Genomic DNA, 18,004 nt, shown 5'->3' on the forward strand with positions numbered 1-18,004 from the left:
AAGTTCTCCACGGCAATTTCCAGTGCAGGAAGGGTTGCAATCCAGCCCGTAAATCGTACCTGGTACAGAGCTTTCGGTCCTTTGGGAAAACCGAATCACATGAGCCTCGAACCCTGGAGGGAGGTGTTGGGGAAATGTGAGCAGTGTTCTGGTGTGCAGTGGATCGGTGTGCAGAGGATCGCCTAACAATATGGAATTTACACATCTATATGTAGTGGGCTCCTTTTATGAATTGGTTAAACTCTGCAGTCAGAGGTTCAATAGGTGAATTTTAAGTGACTGGGAAAAAGCTGGTTTTGCAGGTTTGGAGGCCAAAGGAGAAGTAATGATAAACAGATAAGCAGATGGTCAAGCCAACAAGCCAGCCTGGGTTTGTATAACCTGGCAGTATCGTGGAAGGAAGATGCAACCTTTTAAAATTGCATGGGAGGTTGTTATTTATTGTTCAGAGCGATTCGGCCATTTGCTTTTGGCCAACAATAAACTCGGGGTGAAGTGGCGCTCGAGGCCAGAGTGCCCGTTACTTTATGGGTTTCGATTGATTTTTCAGGATGTGACTAGAGGCCATGGGTGTTGAATTGGTTGTCGTTTAGATAAGAGTGTTCTGAAGAGGCCAGCAAGTCGGGATGGGTTACATGGCTATTGCCAGTTCAAAGGGAACCTGTTTTTTCTGCCCCTCCTCATGTTGTTTGAAGTACTCGATAAACCATGTGCAATTACGTTCAGGGTTAGGAGGTCTCAAGCCAACTTAAACTTGTAATAAATTATGTTTGTACGTGAATGTCTAACTATGTGATGATGTCACAACCTACCACAGACAAATCTTAAAAGAGGGTGTGTTGTACACATGAACAGATGGTAGTTAAGATAAAACGTGACCAATGAGAACGGGGGAATTGGAGAAAGAATGGATTTCTTTTGTATAGGTCTTGCCCAATCACATGTGGGGGGGTGGATTGTGATAAAATATATGGGAGTGTTTTAACTGTTGCAAAAATGTATATAGTGTGTCAACTTGTGTGGTTCAGAGAGACTCTGGTTAGTTTAACTCTATAGAATCATCTAGCCCCTCCCTTCCAATTGTACAAGAAACATGTTTTTCATAAAAACTTACACTTGCTTCTTAAGTGGTAGGCATGCTTTGGGTTAAGGTGAATAAAGGCCAATCCAGACAGCAGCATTAAAATCTATCAGTACCTGGCGAGGGACAATCAGTTTGCAAGAAGCAATCTGATTGTCCCTCGCCGAGTCATTACTAGTCCGAGAAAAACGTTGCTCACCAGTCGTAGCCGCATCCTGTTCTGGACTGGCCGCCATGGAAACTTCACATATTCCCTTCTCCCTGGCGGCCATTTTTATAGTTTTTTTTTAAATCGCATTTTAATGGCTGCCATGGAAAGGGAGAAGCGCCTACGTGTAGTCCTTTCTTGCTGTCCCATGGAGGCCATCTTCTTTGTTTCCTTTTTTTTTCCTTTTTGAATGGCTGCAATGGAAAGGGAGAAGGGACTACGTATAGTACCTTGACCCCGTTCCATGGTGGCCACCTTTTTTTTCTTTTTTTTCCAGTTGCTAAACGCCAAAGCCATTTCATAACAAAAAAAAGGCACTATTAGTACGCTGGTCTAACGGGCAAGGATACTAGTAGAAATAAACCTCTCACTGCGAGGGCATTAGTGCTTCAGATAATGCCCCAGGACCTGCGCCAAGGCCCTCGCTTTGCTTGGACTGTAACTATGGGCCCCGGGCATTACCTGAAGCGGTAATGGCCCCCAAGCTCGGGGCTTATTGCTTAAGTATAGAATTTATAACAACCAAACCAGGGTTGTTCTAACCACACTAATACCATTAAAGAGCTCCCGCTAAGCTAATTTCTTGATTGCAAGTGTTGCAAGACAACTCTGCACTCACCTTTCTCTATGTCCTTTCTTTTGCCCATGCTACCCCAATTTGAAAGAACCTTTACTGGCTGCCTGTTTCCCCCCAGGATACTTTACAAAGCCGGCACTCTGATCCATACATTTATCTTTATCTATTAAGTCCAACCTCTTTATCCAGGAGCCGGATAGATCTCTGCATTCTTCCAACTCTCAGCTGCTGAAACTGCAGAGATTGAGTCTTAGGTCCGCTGGAGGTCGTGCTTTGGCAGTTAAGAGACTTCATGTAATCACCTACTTCTTCCACTCACACTTGACACCATTTCCAATGCCTTCAAAAAACATCTTAACACCAACCTATTCAAGCAGCATCTTGTGGGTTAATATTCTTTGTTTGCTCTCTGTCAGTTTTGGCAATCTGTTCTCATTCAAAACTTGTTTTTAAGTTGCTTCAGTAGTTTAATACCATCAGGTTCTGAGAACTATGTACATTTATATAGGTGAGATGATGGAGCAACATTACCACTGTTGGGATGCAGGTCCAAAGGCCCAGTCAGGCAACAATATTTAGATTGTGATAAACATATTAGAAGCTGTCCTAATGCTAGCAGCTCTCATTGGGCGTGGTATAATGCGTATGTAACCATTTGTAGTTAGATTTGACACATTTTAGAAACACCATATAGCCATACAGAAAGTGCAACAATGTATTTACGTTGCGGTTGCAGAGGTTAAAGATAGGGCGGTGGAGTTTGTATCTAGCAGTAGTGTACAGTGTTATGTTTGAAGGGATGTGCGCGTAGGTTGCTGACATAGGTTGGAGTATGAGATGAAGTCAGGGAAGTGTTGTGGTAAAGGCAAGGTCCAGGGGTGAAGGTAGCAGGAGTTACGCCATGTTGGATTTTAGGATGCGTTACAGGATAGGTTTTTGAAAGCCTGATAAACAGGCCTAACGTGGAGCTGCGGCTATGTCCATTTGATCCTAACACCAGCCACCCTTCCTTTCCCCAGAGAGAGGTTATGCTGCCGAGTTCACCGGCAGCGGCGCTAGTTAATTGAGTCCAGCTGCTGACCTGAGGGGAGCTGGGAAGGGAATGTTGGGCCCAGGAAGGAAGGATAGGGATGCGCCCATTAAAGGTTGACTTCATGGGAGCAGGGCATGGAATTATGTGAGGCCAACAGGACTGGCATAGATTTAGAGCACTACTGCCCTCACCCGAACAGTGGTCATTTAATTTGAACTGCACCTTAGAGATCAATAAATAAGCGAAATTCAAACATATGAGTGGTGCCCCAATCACATCATTCACGGGCCCCTGAGTTACCAGAGAGACAAGGGGAGACTTGTAAGGGCTGAACCGTGATCTAGAACGGGAGGAGCAGATGTGATTGCAATAAATCTATCTATTAGGGGCAGGGAGCTGGTTCTGCGTGCCACAGTGTCTGGTATAATGAGCAGATCCACTGTATTATCCAGGCGGAGTTGACCTCGCTTTTCACCCTTTGATCAGGAGCTGACTGAGGGGTGCACATCACGTGATGGTACAGAATGTTCTACTTGGTAAAGAGATGTATTATGGTAACAATGACCCGATAGCCAATCAACTACTAGCGACAATGCAGTAGGTCACATATTTTAGGAGAATGTGTTTAGATAACATGTAACCAATAAGGTAATGGACTATAGGGGATAATTATAATTGTATAGAGGTATTAGCCAATGGGGAGTGTGGGATCGTATTGTAATGTTTATTGTGCATAGTGTTGTTAATTTTGTGGTTTTCACCTATAACAACTGTAACTTCTTTGCCTGTGGCAAGCTCCATGTCAGTTCAGTTCTACGGGACCGTCTGATACTTTTGCATGTAATAAAACGTTGTTTTCCTTGCAAATGGTGCATTGATTATTTGGCCTATTTGGAATTGTTTTTATCGTTTAGGTTCACCCTACAAAATGTTAGTCAGAAGGTCAAAATTAAAGTGTTTATCAAATGTATGTGGGTGTAAGGTATAGGTTGTGTGAGGGAGGCATGGTATCACAAGTAGACACTGACGCAAGAGTTGGAAGTTTCAAAACCTTTATTGTTAAATTCAAGGAGTTTGGGAAAACTCCTGTCTGTCTCTATAACTAAGATGCAAGTAATGTCGACGATCCAATAATAAAGAAACAGTACTAGTCAGTCTTAGTCAAACAATAATGGCATATACTAACAAAATCCTAATGCCTGCCCTCACGCTAATAGACACTAATGTGATACAGGGATATGCATCTCCAAAAGGAAAAATCAGTGATGAAACGAAATGTCAGAATGGCAATATAAATCAGTATTACTTCTCGTCCCTATGTTGTACAGCACAGGATTAGGTGGAACATTTGATGGATGAACACGCTTTGGCTTGTGAACACAGTTAGGCGGCTTGCTCTGTCCTCCAGAGCCTTCTCGGGCATTCAAGTCTGAGTCACAAGTTCACAGGTTTAACCTCTCGGGTTCCTCTCACCTAAGTCCAGGTCATCCTTCAAGCTTCTACACAGTTTCAGCAAAACAGTTTCTAAGTATAGTATTTGATCACAGTTCCCTATAGGTTCCCCTCAATCGGGCTCAAACCTTTTCTCATTTGTGGGGTTCCCTTCCTCAAGCTTTCTTCGCATTCCACACTATAGGTTCACATTAGTCAGGCTCAAACCTCCTTTCCTATTTTGATTTCGCTGTCGAAGACGTTCGAAACTGGGAGGATTTTCGTTCTCATCTCCACATGACCAATTAATTCGACTTTCCTTTCTTTCTTTACTTCCACTTTACATATTTCACTTCCGTTCCAATGTCTTTTGGAAAATGTACTTTTACGTATGACTTGCTTTTCAAACGGGTCTCCCTCAGTCGGGCTCAGACCCTCCTTTTACTTTCACACACGGGTCTCCCTCGGTCAGGCTTGGACCCCCCTTTTATTTATCTATTTATTTATTTATTTATTTATTTATTTATTTATTTATTTAATATGCATATAGCCACCAGAGGCTTTACATATATACAACCATAAAAGATCTAAACTTAAAAAGGAAAAAGGAGAAATATCCAATCTAAGTTAAAAATATAAAACCAACCAATCTAATACATTAAACAGCTATAAGAAATAGTTATTAAAATATACCATCCGACAATTGTCTAAGAAGAACTAGGCAAGACTCATAACAATTCATCATGTGAAATATAACATTAACATCATTGCCTTTTAAAAGATTCTCCCAAATTTCATTCATATTACCAAGATCACGCCAGTTATCATACGCCTTTACATGTTTTAGTCTTATAGTGTCAAGACTCTCACAGTGGCAGATGGTATGCTCAGCTGTTTCAATAGAGAGGGTCCCACATAGTCTGGACCATCTTTTACCTCGGGTGATTCCACATTTTACTTTAACTTTCATACATGTGTCTCCCTCGGTCAGGCTCAGACCCTTTTCTTGCTTTTCACATGGGTCTCCCTCAGTCGGGCTCAGACCCATCTGTCGTTCTCTTGCCAAATTCAACAAAGCCAAGTTCAACAAGTCGTGCGCTTTTCACTTAATGCTCATCTTTCAATTTCTGCTGCCTCTACAGCTTTAAAACATTTCACAGAGACTTTCGATTGGGCAATCCCACTTCGCCGGACCACTCTGCTACTTTGTATTTCATATTTGCAGATCTTCGTAACCTTCGTAACCTTCATCCCTCGGATACTGTTGCAAGCATTTCAATTAAACACAGATCGGGCTTTCTTTGCTTGCTTCAACTCACCGGTCATGTTAAGATGCTCTCCGTCTTTCGCGCCTTTGATGTAGGTTTCAGGGTTGATACCACTGTTGCTTCTGAGCGTCCCCAACTCTGTCGTTCACCGGGAGGGCGGCTGGTAACCTTGTAGTACTCGGAAGACTCTTTCCCACTTCCAGCTGGGCTCTTGTGAGCAATCCTCATGGCCTTTTGGAAATAACAAAATCTCGCTGGTGGGGGTCTCTGACTTCTTGCCCCTTTGGATTAGCCCCTCGGTTTGTCACTCTCCTTCGCCTGAATCGCCATACCCCTGGAGGCACTACTCCTTCTCGTGCATCGCCTTGCTCCAGGCCTTACATGGTTCCTCCAGCTCTGGTTCTTCACTCCTGGCATCTGTGCTTCCTCCAGCATACCCAGGTCGCTCAAAGCGCGGCTGTATGCTCCACCTTTCATACTGGCTGGGTGAGTTAACTGAAATCAGCGGAGAGTGGTTGCCCAGCCCTGCCTGACTCTGCCTGTCCTTGTTAACGGGACACGATGGAGCCTGCCCATAGGAATTCATGGCACATTGATTCCTATGGATAATCTTAATTGTTCCAGTCTGCCTCTTCCTTGTCCTAGTGGTTTTGGGGAAAAACTGTGGGGATGAATTATGGGAGTTATAGTATTCCTGAGTGGTGATAGGAAAAGGAGGAACAATATTATCAGGAGAAGGGTAACGATCTTGTTCTTGTAAAATATGGTGTGCTGTGTTTTTTCTCTTTTTCCTGGTTCTCCTATGCCTCCCTTTGGTGTTGGTACCTATTGGAATTTGGGAGGGGGCAATGGGACAAGACTTCCAATAATCTATAAAGGTTGAGGAAAGGTTGAGTGGGGATGTGTCGAAAAAAGGGGAATACCATGTCTCTCCCGAGGGTGTTCCTCCCGCAATCCCCAAGGACCCCCTGCCCAGGTGATTCTCCCTCACTTGTCCGCCCCTATCAGAAAGGGCTGGCAGGCTCACCACCTCTTTAGGTTGATCAGTAATGTCTTCCTCATCAGTAAAACTCGACTCGTTCCCCCGTTCCCTTTCCTCCTCACCTGAGCTTCAAGAGTAATTTATCTTCTTTCTTCTGGTGTGTAGAGCGGGATGCCTTTTCTTCTGGAGAAGGTAAGGTCGGCCTCGAAAGGAAGCCACCGCGGCTCCACACAGGAGGCACGGTGACCCCCCTCCGCGACGGACTAAAAGACGGAGTGAGGGGAAAAGCCAAACGGCATAAAAACCCCTCCGGAAACCAGGAACCAAATCAGGAATGCTCGGTGAAGAAATCAGGCGATCCAAGGTAAGGTGAGTATGATGCTCGGTGAAGAAATCAGGCGATCCAAGGTAAGGTGAGTAAGAGAGCGTAACAAGATAGGAAGGCTCCGTAGAGAAAGGAGCAGAGCGAGAGACCGCAGGGAAAAGGAACGGACCAGTGTAAAACACCCGGGGGGGGGGAACTGGAAAGACTGGGAGAAGAAAGAGCAAAGGGAAAGAGAGCAAGAGATTGGAAGGAAATAGGACAGCACGGGCGGAGCACCGCCTAGGAGAGAACTATGGAACTGAGCGAGCGCAACAGAGGGAAATCCGAAGTTGCAACGCGCCGAGCCGCCTAGCGTGTGGAAGTAAATACGCGTAGGCGGCGGCCATGTTAAAAAAAGACTAGAACGTTAGCGCTGTAAGGGAAATAACGTGACGGCACAATTTAATGGCGGCCCAGCTTCCACCTATTCCACAGCCGCCAGCGCTCAGCGGTCGTGACAGTATGCCCCCCTCCACGGCGACACCCCCCGGGCTTGCCGGGATGCAGGTTGTGGAACCGGCATAACAAACGGGGTGCGTTAACATAAGATCGGGGTTCCCAGGAATCCTCGGATGAAGGGAAGCCTTTCCAATGGATAAGGTATTCCAGGCGACCCTTATGGTAACGGGAATCACTGATGTGGGAGACTTTGTATTCCTCAGAGTTAGGGTCGGGTGGAACGTGAAGTCTGGGAGCTCTCTGCCTTCTCTCATCAGCCACATAGGAGCGAAGTTGTGAGGAGTGAAAAGTCGGGTGAACACGACTGAGCGACTTAGGTAACTTGAGGCGGTAAGCCACTGGGATGATCTTGGTCAGGATGTCGAAAGGTCCAATATACCGGGGGGACAACTTGGAAGGTCTGACCCAATGGGGTAGAAACTTGGTAGACAGCATAACCTTTGAGCCTTTGTCCCACATCGGCACCTGTCTCCGGTGGCGATCTGCTTGGTTCTTGTATTGAATGCTTGCCTTCTTTAGACTCTGTTCGGCGGATATGTGAGCTCCTCGCAGCTGCGCCAAACCGGATTCAATTGATGGGATAGAGGTATCTTTCCAGAAGGTGGGTATTATAGATCTGGGGTGATATCCATAAGTACAATAAAAAGGACTCATACCTAAAGACGCATGAATCGCATTGTTGTACGTGAATTCGGCAGTTGGGAGAAGAGAAACCCAATTGTCTTGTGACTGATTTACGAAACACCTCAGATATTGTTCTAGGGTTCCGTTCAGCCTCTCAGTTTGGCCATTGGCCTGAGGATGGAATCCAGAAGAAAGAGCCCTCTCAATCCCCAACAATTTGCACAAAGCTGACCAAAACTTAGAGGTGTACTGGCTGCCACGGTCGGTTACAATTTTTTGAGCGAGACCATGCAATCTGAATATATCCTTAAGAAAGACTTCAGCAGTGTGCGAAGCAGAAGGTATGCCGGACAATGGGGAGAAATGCGCCAATTTGGAATAGGTATCGACAGTTACCATGATGCATGTACAACCTTGGGATTTAGGTACACATGAACAGATGGTAGTTAAGATAAAACGTGACCAATGAGAACGGGGGAATTGGAGAAAGAATGGATTTCTTTTGTATAGGTCTTGCCCAATCACATGTGGGGGGGTGGATTGTGATAAAATATATGGGAGTGTTTTAACTGTTGCAAAAATGTATATAGTGTGTCAACTTGTGTGGTTCAGAGAGACTCTGGTTAGTTTAACTCTATAGAATCATCTAGCCCCTCCCTTCCAATTGTACAAGAAACATGTTTTTCATAAAAACTTACACTTGCTTCTTAAGTGGTAGGCATGCTTTGGGTTAAGGTGAATAAAGGCCAATCCACACAGCAGCATTAAAATCTATCAGTACCTGGCGAGGGACAATCAGTTTGCAAGAAGCAATCTGATTGTCCCTCGCCGAGTCATTACTAGTCCGAGAAAAACGTTGCTCACCAGTCGTAGCCGCATCCTGTTCTGGACTGGCCGCCATGGAAACTTCACATATTCCCTTCTCCCTGGCGGCCATTTTTATAGTTTTTTTTTAAATCGCATTTTAATGGCTGCCATGGAAAGGGAGAAGCGCCTACGTGTAGTCCCTTCTTGCTGTCCCATGGAGGCCATCTTCTTTGTTTCCTTTTTTTTTCCTTTTTGAATGGCTGCAATGGAAAGGGAGAAGGGACTACGTATAGTACCTTGACCCCGTTCCATGGTGGCCACCTTTTTTTTCTTTTTTTTTCCAGTTGCTAAACGCCAAAGCCATTTCATAACAAAAAAAAGGCACTATTAGTACGCTGGTCTAACGGGCAAGGATACTAGTAGCAATAAACCTCTCACTGCGAGGGCATTAGTGCTTCAGATAATGCCCCAGGACCTGCGCCAAGGCCCTCGCTTTGCTTGGACTGTAACTATGGGCCCCGGGCATTACCTGAAGCGGTAATGGCCCCCAAGCTCGGGGCTTATTGCTTAAGTATAGAATTTATAACAACCAAACCAGGGTTGTTCTAACCACACTAATACCATTAAAGAGCTCCCGCTAAGCTAATTTCTTGATTGCAAGTGTTGCAAGACAACTCTGCACTCACCTTTCTCTATGTCCTTTCTTTTGCCCATGCTACCCCAATTTGAAAGAACCTTTACTGGCTGCCTGTTTCCCCCAGGATACTTTACAAAGCCGGCACTCTGATCCATACATTTATCTTTATCTATTAAGTCCAACCTCTTTATCCAGGAGCCGGATAGATCTCTGCATTCTTCCAACTCTCAGCTGCTGAAACTGCAGAGATTGAGTCTTAGGTCAGCTGGAGGTCGTGCTTTGGCAGTTAAGAGACTTCATGTAATCACCTACTTCTTCCACTCACACTTGACACCATTTCCAATGCCTTCAAAAAACATCTTAACACCAACCTATTCAAGCAGCATCTTGTGGGTTAATATTCTTTGTTTGCTCTCTGTCAGTTTTGGCAATCTGTTCTCATTCAAAACTTGTTTTTAAGTTGCTTCAGTAGTTTAATACCATCAGGTTCTGAGAACTATGTACATTTATATAGGTGAGATGATGGAGCAACATTAGCACTGTTGGGATGCAGGTCCAAAGGCCCAGTCAGGCAACAATATTTAGATTGTGATAAACATATTAGAAGCTGTCCTAATGCTAGCAGCTCTCATTGGGCGTGGTATAATGCGTATGTAACCATTTGTAGTTAGATTTGACACATTTTAGAAACACCATATAGCCATACAGAAAGTGCAACAATGTATTTACGTTGCGGTTGCAGAGGTTAAAGATAGGGCGGTGGAGTTTGTATCTAGCAGTAGTGTACAGTGTTATGTTTGAAGGGATGTGCGCGTAGGTTGCTGACATAGGTTGGAGTATGAGATGAAGTCAGGGAAGTGTTGTGGTAAAGGCAAGGTCCAGGGGTGAAGGTAGCAGGAGTTACGCCATGTTGGATTTTAGGATGCGTTACAGGATAGGTTTTTGAAAGCCTGAGAAACAGGCCTAACGTGGAGCTGCGGCTATGTCCATTTGATCCTAACACCAGCCACCCTTCCTTTCCCCAGAGAGAGGTTATGCTGCCGAGTTCACCGGCAGCGGCGCTAGTTAATTGAGTCCAGCTGCTGACCTGAGGGGAGCTGGGAAGGGAATGTTGGGCCCAGGAAGGAAGGATAGGGATGCGCCCATTAAAGGTTGACTTCATGGGAGCAGGGCATGGAATTATGTGAGGCCAACAGGACTGGCATAGATTTAGAGCACTACTGCCCTCACCCGAACAGTGGTCATTTAATTTGAACTGCACCTTAGAGATCAATAAATAAGCGAAATTCAAACATATGAGTGGTGCCCCAATCACATCATTCACGGGCCCCTGAGTTACCAGAGAGACAAGGGGAGACTTGTAAGGGCTGAACCGTGATCTAGAACGGGAGGAGCAGATGTGATTGCAATAAATCTATCTATTAGGGGCAGGGAGCTGGTTCTGCGTGCCACAGTGTCTGGTAAAATGAGTAGATCCACTGTATTATCCAGGCGGAGTTGACCTCGCTTTTCACCCTTTGATCAGGAGCTGACTGAGGGGTGCACATCACGTGATGGTACAGAATGTTCTACTTGGTAAAGAGATGTATTATGGTAACAATGACCCGATAGCCAATCAACTACTAGCGACAATGCAGTAGGTCACATATTTTAGGAGAATGTGTTTAGATAACATGTAACCAATAAGGTAATGGACTATAGGGGATAATTATAATTGTATAGAGGTATTAGCCAATGGGGAGTGTGGGATCGTATTGTAATGTTTATTGTGCATAGTGTTGTTAATTTTGTGGTTTTCACCTATAACAACTGTAACTTCTTTGCCTGTGGCAAGCTCCATGTCAGTTCAGTTCTACGGGACCGTCTGATACTTTTGCATGTAATAAAACGTTGTTTTCCTTGCAAATGGTGCATTGATTATTTGGCCTATTTGGAATTGTTTTTATCGTTTAGGTTCACCCTACAAAATGTTAGTCAGAAGGTCAAAATTAAAGTGTTTATCAAATGTATGTGGGTGTAAGGTATAGGTTGTGTGAGGGAGGCATGGAATCACAAGTAGACACTGACGCAAGAGTTGGAAGTTTCAAAACCTTTATTGTTAAATTCAAGGAGTTTGGGAAAACTCCTGTCTGTCTCTATAACTAAGATGCAAGTAATGTCGACGATCCAATAATAAAGAAACAGTACTAGTCAGTCTTAGTCAAACAATAATGGCATATACTAACAAAATCCTAATGCCTGCCCTCACGCTAATAGACACTAATGTGATACAGGGATATGCATCTACAAAAGGAAAAATCAGTGATGAAACGAAATGTCAGAATGGCAATATAAATCAGTATTACTTCTCGTCCCTATGTTGTACAGCACAGGATTAGGTGGCACATTTGATGGATGAACACGCTTTGGCTTGTGAACACAGTTAGGCGGCTTGCTCTGTCCTCCAGAGCCTTCTCGGGCATTCAAGTCTGAGTCACAAGTTCACAGGTTTAACCTCTCGGGTTCCTCTCACCTAAGTCCAGGTCATCCTTCAAGCTTCTACACAGTTTCAGCAAAACAGTTTCTAAGTATAGTATTTGATCACAGTTCCCTATAGGTTCCCCTCAATCGGGCTCAAACCTTTTCTCATTTGTGGGGTTCCCTTCCTCAAGCTTTCTTCGCATTCCACACTATAGGTTCACATTAGTCAGGCTCAAACCTCCTTTCCTATTTTGATTTCGCTGTCGAAGACGTTCGAAACTGGGAGGATTTTCGTTCTCATCTCCACATGACCAATTAATTCGACTTTCCTTTCTTTCTTTACTTCCACTTTACATATTTCACTTCCGTTCCAATGTCTTTTGGAAAATGTACTTTTACGTATGACTTGCTTTTCAAACGGGTCTCCCTCAGTCGGGCTCAGACCCTCCTTTTACTTTCACACACGGGTCTCCCTCGGTCAGGCTTGGACCCCCCTTTTATTTATCTATTTATTTATTTATTTATTTATTTATTTATTTATTTATTTATTTATTTATTTAATATGCATATAGCCACCAGAGGCTTTACATATATACAACCATAAAAGATCTAAACTTAAAAAGGAAAAAGGAGAAATATCCAATCTAAGTTAAAAATATAAAACCAACCAATCTAATACATTAAACAGCTATAAGAAATAGTTATTAAAATATACCATCCGACAATTGTCTAAGAAGAACTAGGCAAGACTCATAACAATTCATCATGTGAAATATAACATTAACATCATTGCCTTTTAAAAGATTCTCCCAAATTTCATTCATATTACCAAGATCACGCCAGTTATCATACGCCTTTACATGTTTTAGTCTTATAGTGTCAAGACTCTCACAGTGGCAGATGGTATGCTCAGCTGTTTCAATAGAGAGGGTCCCACATAGTCTGGACCATCTTTTACCTCGGGTGATTCCACATTTTACTTTAACTTTCATACATGTGTCTCCCTCGGTCAGGCTCAGACCCTTTTCTTGCTTTTCACATGGGTCTCCCTCAGTCGGGCTCAGACCCATCTGTCGTTCTCTTGCCAAATTCAACAAAGCCAAGTTCAACAAGTCGTGCGCTTTTCACTTAATGCTCATCTTTCAATTTCTGCTGCCTCTACAGCTTTAAAACATTTCACAGAGACTTTCGATTGGGCAATCCCACTTCGCCGGACCACTCTGCTACTTTGTATTTCATATTTGCAGATCTTCCTAACCTTCGTAACCTTCATCCCTCGGATACTGTTGCAAGCATTTCAATTAAACACAGATCGGGCTTTCTTTGCTTGCTTCAACTCACCGGTCATGTTAAGATGCTCTCCGTCTTTCGCGCCTTTGATGTAGGTTTCAGGGTTGATATCACTGTTGCTTCTGAGCGTCCCCAACTCTGTCGTTCACCGGGAGGGCGGCTGGTAACCTTGTAGTACTCGGAAGACTCTTTCCCACTTCCAGCTGGGCTCTTGTGAGCAATCCTCATGGCCTTTTGGAAATAACAAAATCTCGCTGGTGGGGGTCTCTGACTTCTTGCCCCTTTGGATTAGCCCCTCGGTTTGTCACTCTCCTTCGCCTGAATCGCCATACCCCTGGAGGCACTACTCCTTCTCGTGCATCGCCTTGCTCCAGGCCTTACATGGTTCCTCCAGCTCTGGTTCTTCACTCCTGGCATCTGTGCTTCCTCCAGCATACCCAGGTCGCTCAAAGCGCGGCTGTATGCTCCACCTTTCATACTGGCTGGGTGAGTTAACTGAAATCAGCGGAGAGTGGTTGCCCAGCCCTGCCTGACTCTGCCTGTCCTTGTTAACGGGACACGATGGAGCCTGCCCATAGGAATTCATGGCACATTGATTCCTATGGATAATCTTAATTGTTCCAGTCTGCCTCTTCCTTGTCCTAGTGGTTTTGGGGAAAAACTGTGGGGATGAATTATGGGAGTTATAGTATTCCTGAGTGGTGATAGGAAAAGGAGGAACAATATTATCAGGAGAAGGGTAACGATCTTGTTCTTGTAAAATATGGTGTGCTGTGTTTTTTCTCTTTTTCCTGGTTCTCCTATGCCTCCCTTTGGTGTTGGTACCTATTGGAATTTGGGAGGGGGCAATGGGACAAGACTTCCAATAATCTATAAAGGTTGAGGAAAGGTTGAGTGGGGATGTGTCGAAAAAAGGGGAATACCATGTCTCTCCCGAGGGTGTTCCTCCCGCAATCCCCAAGGACCCCCTGCCCAGGTGATTCTCCCTCACTTGTCCGCCCCTATCAGAAAGGGCTGGCAGGCTCACCACCTCTTTAGGTTGATCAGTAATGTCTTCCTCATCAGTAAAACTCGACTCGTTCCCCCGTTCCCTTTCCTCCTCACCTGAGCTTCAAGAGTAATTTATCTTCTTTCTTCTGGTGTGTAGAGCGGGATGCCTTTTCTTCTGGAGAAGGTAAGGTCGGCCTCGAAAGGAAGCCACCGCGGCTCCACACAGGAGGCACGGTGACCCCCCTCCGCGACGGACTAAAAGACGGAGTGAGGGGAAAAGCCAAACGGCATAAAAACCCCTCCGGAAACCAGGAACCAAATCAGGAATGCTCGGTGAAGAAATCAGGCGATCCAAGGTAAGGTGAGTATGATGCTCGGTGAAGAAATCAGGCGATCCAAGGTAAGGTGAGTAAGAGAGCGTAACAAGATAGGGAGGCTCCGTAGAGAAAGGAGCAGAGCGAGAGACCGCAGGGAAAAGGAACGGACCAGTGTAAAACACCCGGGGGGGGGGAACTGGAAAGACTGGGAGAAGAAAGAGCAAAGGGAAAGAGAGCAAGAGATTGGAAGGAAATAGGACAGCACGGGCGGAGCACCGCCTAGGAGAGAACTATGGAACTGAGCGAGCGCAACAGAGGGAAATCCGAAGTTGCAACGCGCCGAGCCGCCTAGCGTGTGGAAGTAAATACGCGTAGGCGGCGGCCATGTTAAAAAAAGACTAGAACGTTAGCGCTGTAAGGGAAATAACGTGACGGCACAATTTAATGGCGGCCCAGCTTCCACCTATTCCACAGCCGCCAGCGCTCAGCGGTCGTGACAGTATGCCCCCCTCCACGGCGACACCCCCCGGGCTTGCCGGGATGCAGGTTGTGGAACCGGCATAACAAACGGGGTGCGTTAACATAAGATCGGGGTTCCCAGGAATCCTCGGATGAAGGGAAGCCTTTCCAATGGATAAGGTATTCCAGGCGACCCTTATGGTAACGGGAATCACTGATGTGGGAGACTTCGTATTCCTCAGAGTTAGGGTCGGGTGGAACGTGAAGTCTGGGAGCTCTCTGCCTTCTCTCATCAGCCACATAGGAGCGAAGTTGTGAGGAGTGAAAAGTCGGGTGAACACGACTGAGCGACTTAGGTAACTTGAGGCGGTAAGCCACTGGGATGATCTTGGTCAGGATGTCGAAAGGTCCAATATACCGGGGGGACAACTTGGAAGGTCTGACCCAATGGGGTAGAAACTTGGTAGACAGCATAACCTTTGAGCCTTTGTCCCACATCGGCACCTGTCTCCGGTGGCGATCTGCTTGGTTCTTGTATTGAATGCTTGCCTTTTTTAGACTCTGTTCGGCGGATATGTGAGCTCCTCGCAGCTGCGCCAAACCGGATTCAATTGATGGGATAGAGGTATCTTTCCAGAAGGTGGGTATTATAGATCTGGGGTGATATCCATAAGTACAATAAAAAGGACTCATACCTAAAGACGCATGAATCGCATTGTTGTACGTGAATTCGGCAGTTGGGAGAAGAGAAACCCAATTGTCTTGTGACTGATTTACGAAACACCTCAGATATTGTTCTAGGGTTCCGTTCAGCCTCTCAGTTTGGCCATTGGTCTGAGGATGGAATCCAGAAGAAAGAGCCCTCTCAATCCCCAACAATTTGCACAAAGCTGACCAAAACTTAGAGGTGTACTGGCTGCCACGGTCGGTTACAATTTTTTGAGCGAGACCATGCAATCTGAATATATCCTTAAGAAAGACTTCAGCAGTGTGCGAAGCAGAAGGTATGCCGGACAATGGGGAGAAATGCGCCAATTTGGAATAGGTATCGACAGTTACCATGATGCATGTACAACCTTGGGATTTAGGTACACATGAACAGATGGTAGTTAAGATAAAACGTGACCAATGAGAACGGGGGAATTGGAGAAAGAATGGATTTCTTTTGTATAGGTCTTGCCCAATCACATGTGGGGGGGTGGATTGTGATAAAATATATGGGAGTGTTTTAACTGTTGCAAAAATGTATATAGTGTGTCAACTTGTGTGGTTCAGAGAGACTCTGGTTAGTTTAACTCTATAGAATCATCTAGCCCCTCCCTTCCAATTGTACAAGAAACATGTTTTTCATAAAAACTTACACTTGCTTCTTAAGTGGTAGGCATGCTTTGGGTTAAGGTGAATAAAGGCCAATCCAGACAGCAGCATTAAAATCTATCAGTACCTGGCGAGGGACAATCAGTTTGCAAGAAGCAATCTGATTGTCCCTCGCCGAGTCATTACTAGTCCGAGAAAAACGTTGCTCACCAGTCGTAGCCGCATCCTGTTCTGGACTGGCCGCCATGGAAACTTCACATATTCCCTTCTCCCTGGCGGCCATTTTTATAGTTTTTTTTTAAATCGCATTTTAATGGCTGCCATGGAAAGGGAGAAGCGCCTACGTGTAGTCCCTTCTTGCTGTCCCATGGAGGCCATCTTCTTTGTTTCCTTTTTTTTTCCTTTTTGAATGGCTGCAATGGAAAGGGAGAAGGGACTACGTATAGTACCTTGACCCCGTTCCATGGTGGCCACCTTTTTTTTCTTTTTTTTTCCAGTTGCTAAACGCCAAAGCCATTTCATAACAAAAAAAAGGCACTATTAGTACGCTGGTCTAACGGGCAAGGATACTAGTAGCAATAAACCTCTCACTGCGAGGGCATTAGTGCTTCAGATAATGCCCCAGGACCTGCGCCAAGGCCCTCGCTTTGCTTGGACTGTAACTATGGGCCCCGGGCATTACCTGAAGCGGTAATGGCCCCCAAGCTCGGGGCTTATTGCTTAAGTATAGAATTTATAACAACCAAACCAGGGTTGTTCTAACCACACTAATACCATTAAAGAGCTCCCGCTAAGCTAATTTCTTGATTGCAAGTGTTGCAAGACAACTCTGCACTCACCTTTCTCTATGTCCTTTCTTTTGCCCATGCTACCCCAATTTGAAAGAACCTTTACTGGCTGCCTGTTTCCCCCAGGATACTTTACAAAGCCGGCACTCTGATCCATACATTTATCTTTATCTATTAAGTCCAACCTCTTTATCCAGAAGCCGGATAGATCTCTGCATTCTTCCAACTCTCAGCTGCTGAAACTGCAGAGATTGAGTCTTAGGTCAGCTGGAGGTCGTGCTTTGGCAGTTAAGAGACTTCATGTAATCACCTACTTCTTCCACTCACACTTGACACCATTTCCAATGCCTTCAAAAAACATCTTAACACCAACCTATTCAAGCAGCATCTTGTGGGTTAATATTTTTTGTTTGCTCTCTGTCAGTTTTGGCAATCTGTTCTCATTCAAAACTTGTTTTTAAGTTGCTTCAGTAGTTTAATACCATCAGGTTCTGAGAACTATGTACATTTTATAGGTGAGATGATGGAGCAACATTACCACTGTTGGGATGCAGGTCCAAAGGCCTAGTCAGGCAACAATATTTAGATTGTGATAAACATATTAGAAGCTGTCCTAATGCTAACAGCTCTCATTGGGCGTGGTATAATGCGTATGTAACCATTTGTAGTTAGATTTGACACATATTAGAAACACCATATAGCCATACAGAAAGTGCAACAATGTATTTACGTTGCGGTTGCAGAGGTTAAAGATAGGGCGGTGGAGTTTGTATCTAGCAGTAGTGTACAGTGTTATGTTTGAAGGGATGTGCGCGTAGGTTGCTGACATAGGTTGGAGTATGAGATGAAGTCAGGGAAGTGTTGTGGTAAAGGCAAGGTCCAGGGGTGAAGGTAGCAGGAGTTACGCCATGT

This window comes from Ambystoma mexicanum, chromosome 9 (genome assembly GCF_040938575.1).
Source record: "Ambystoma mexicanum isolate Mex_15411 chromosome 9, UKY_AmexF1_1, whole genome shotgun sequence".
Classification (NCBI taxonomy): domain Eukaryota; kingdom Metazoa; phylum Chordata; class Amphibia; order Caudata; family Ambystomatidae; genus Ambystoma; species Ambystoma mexicanum.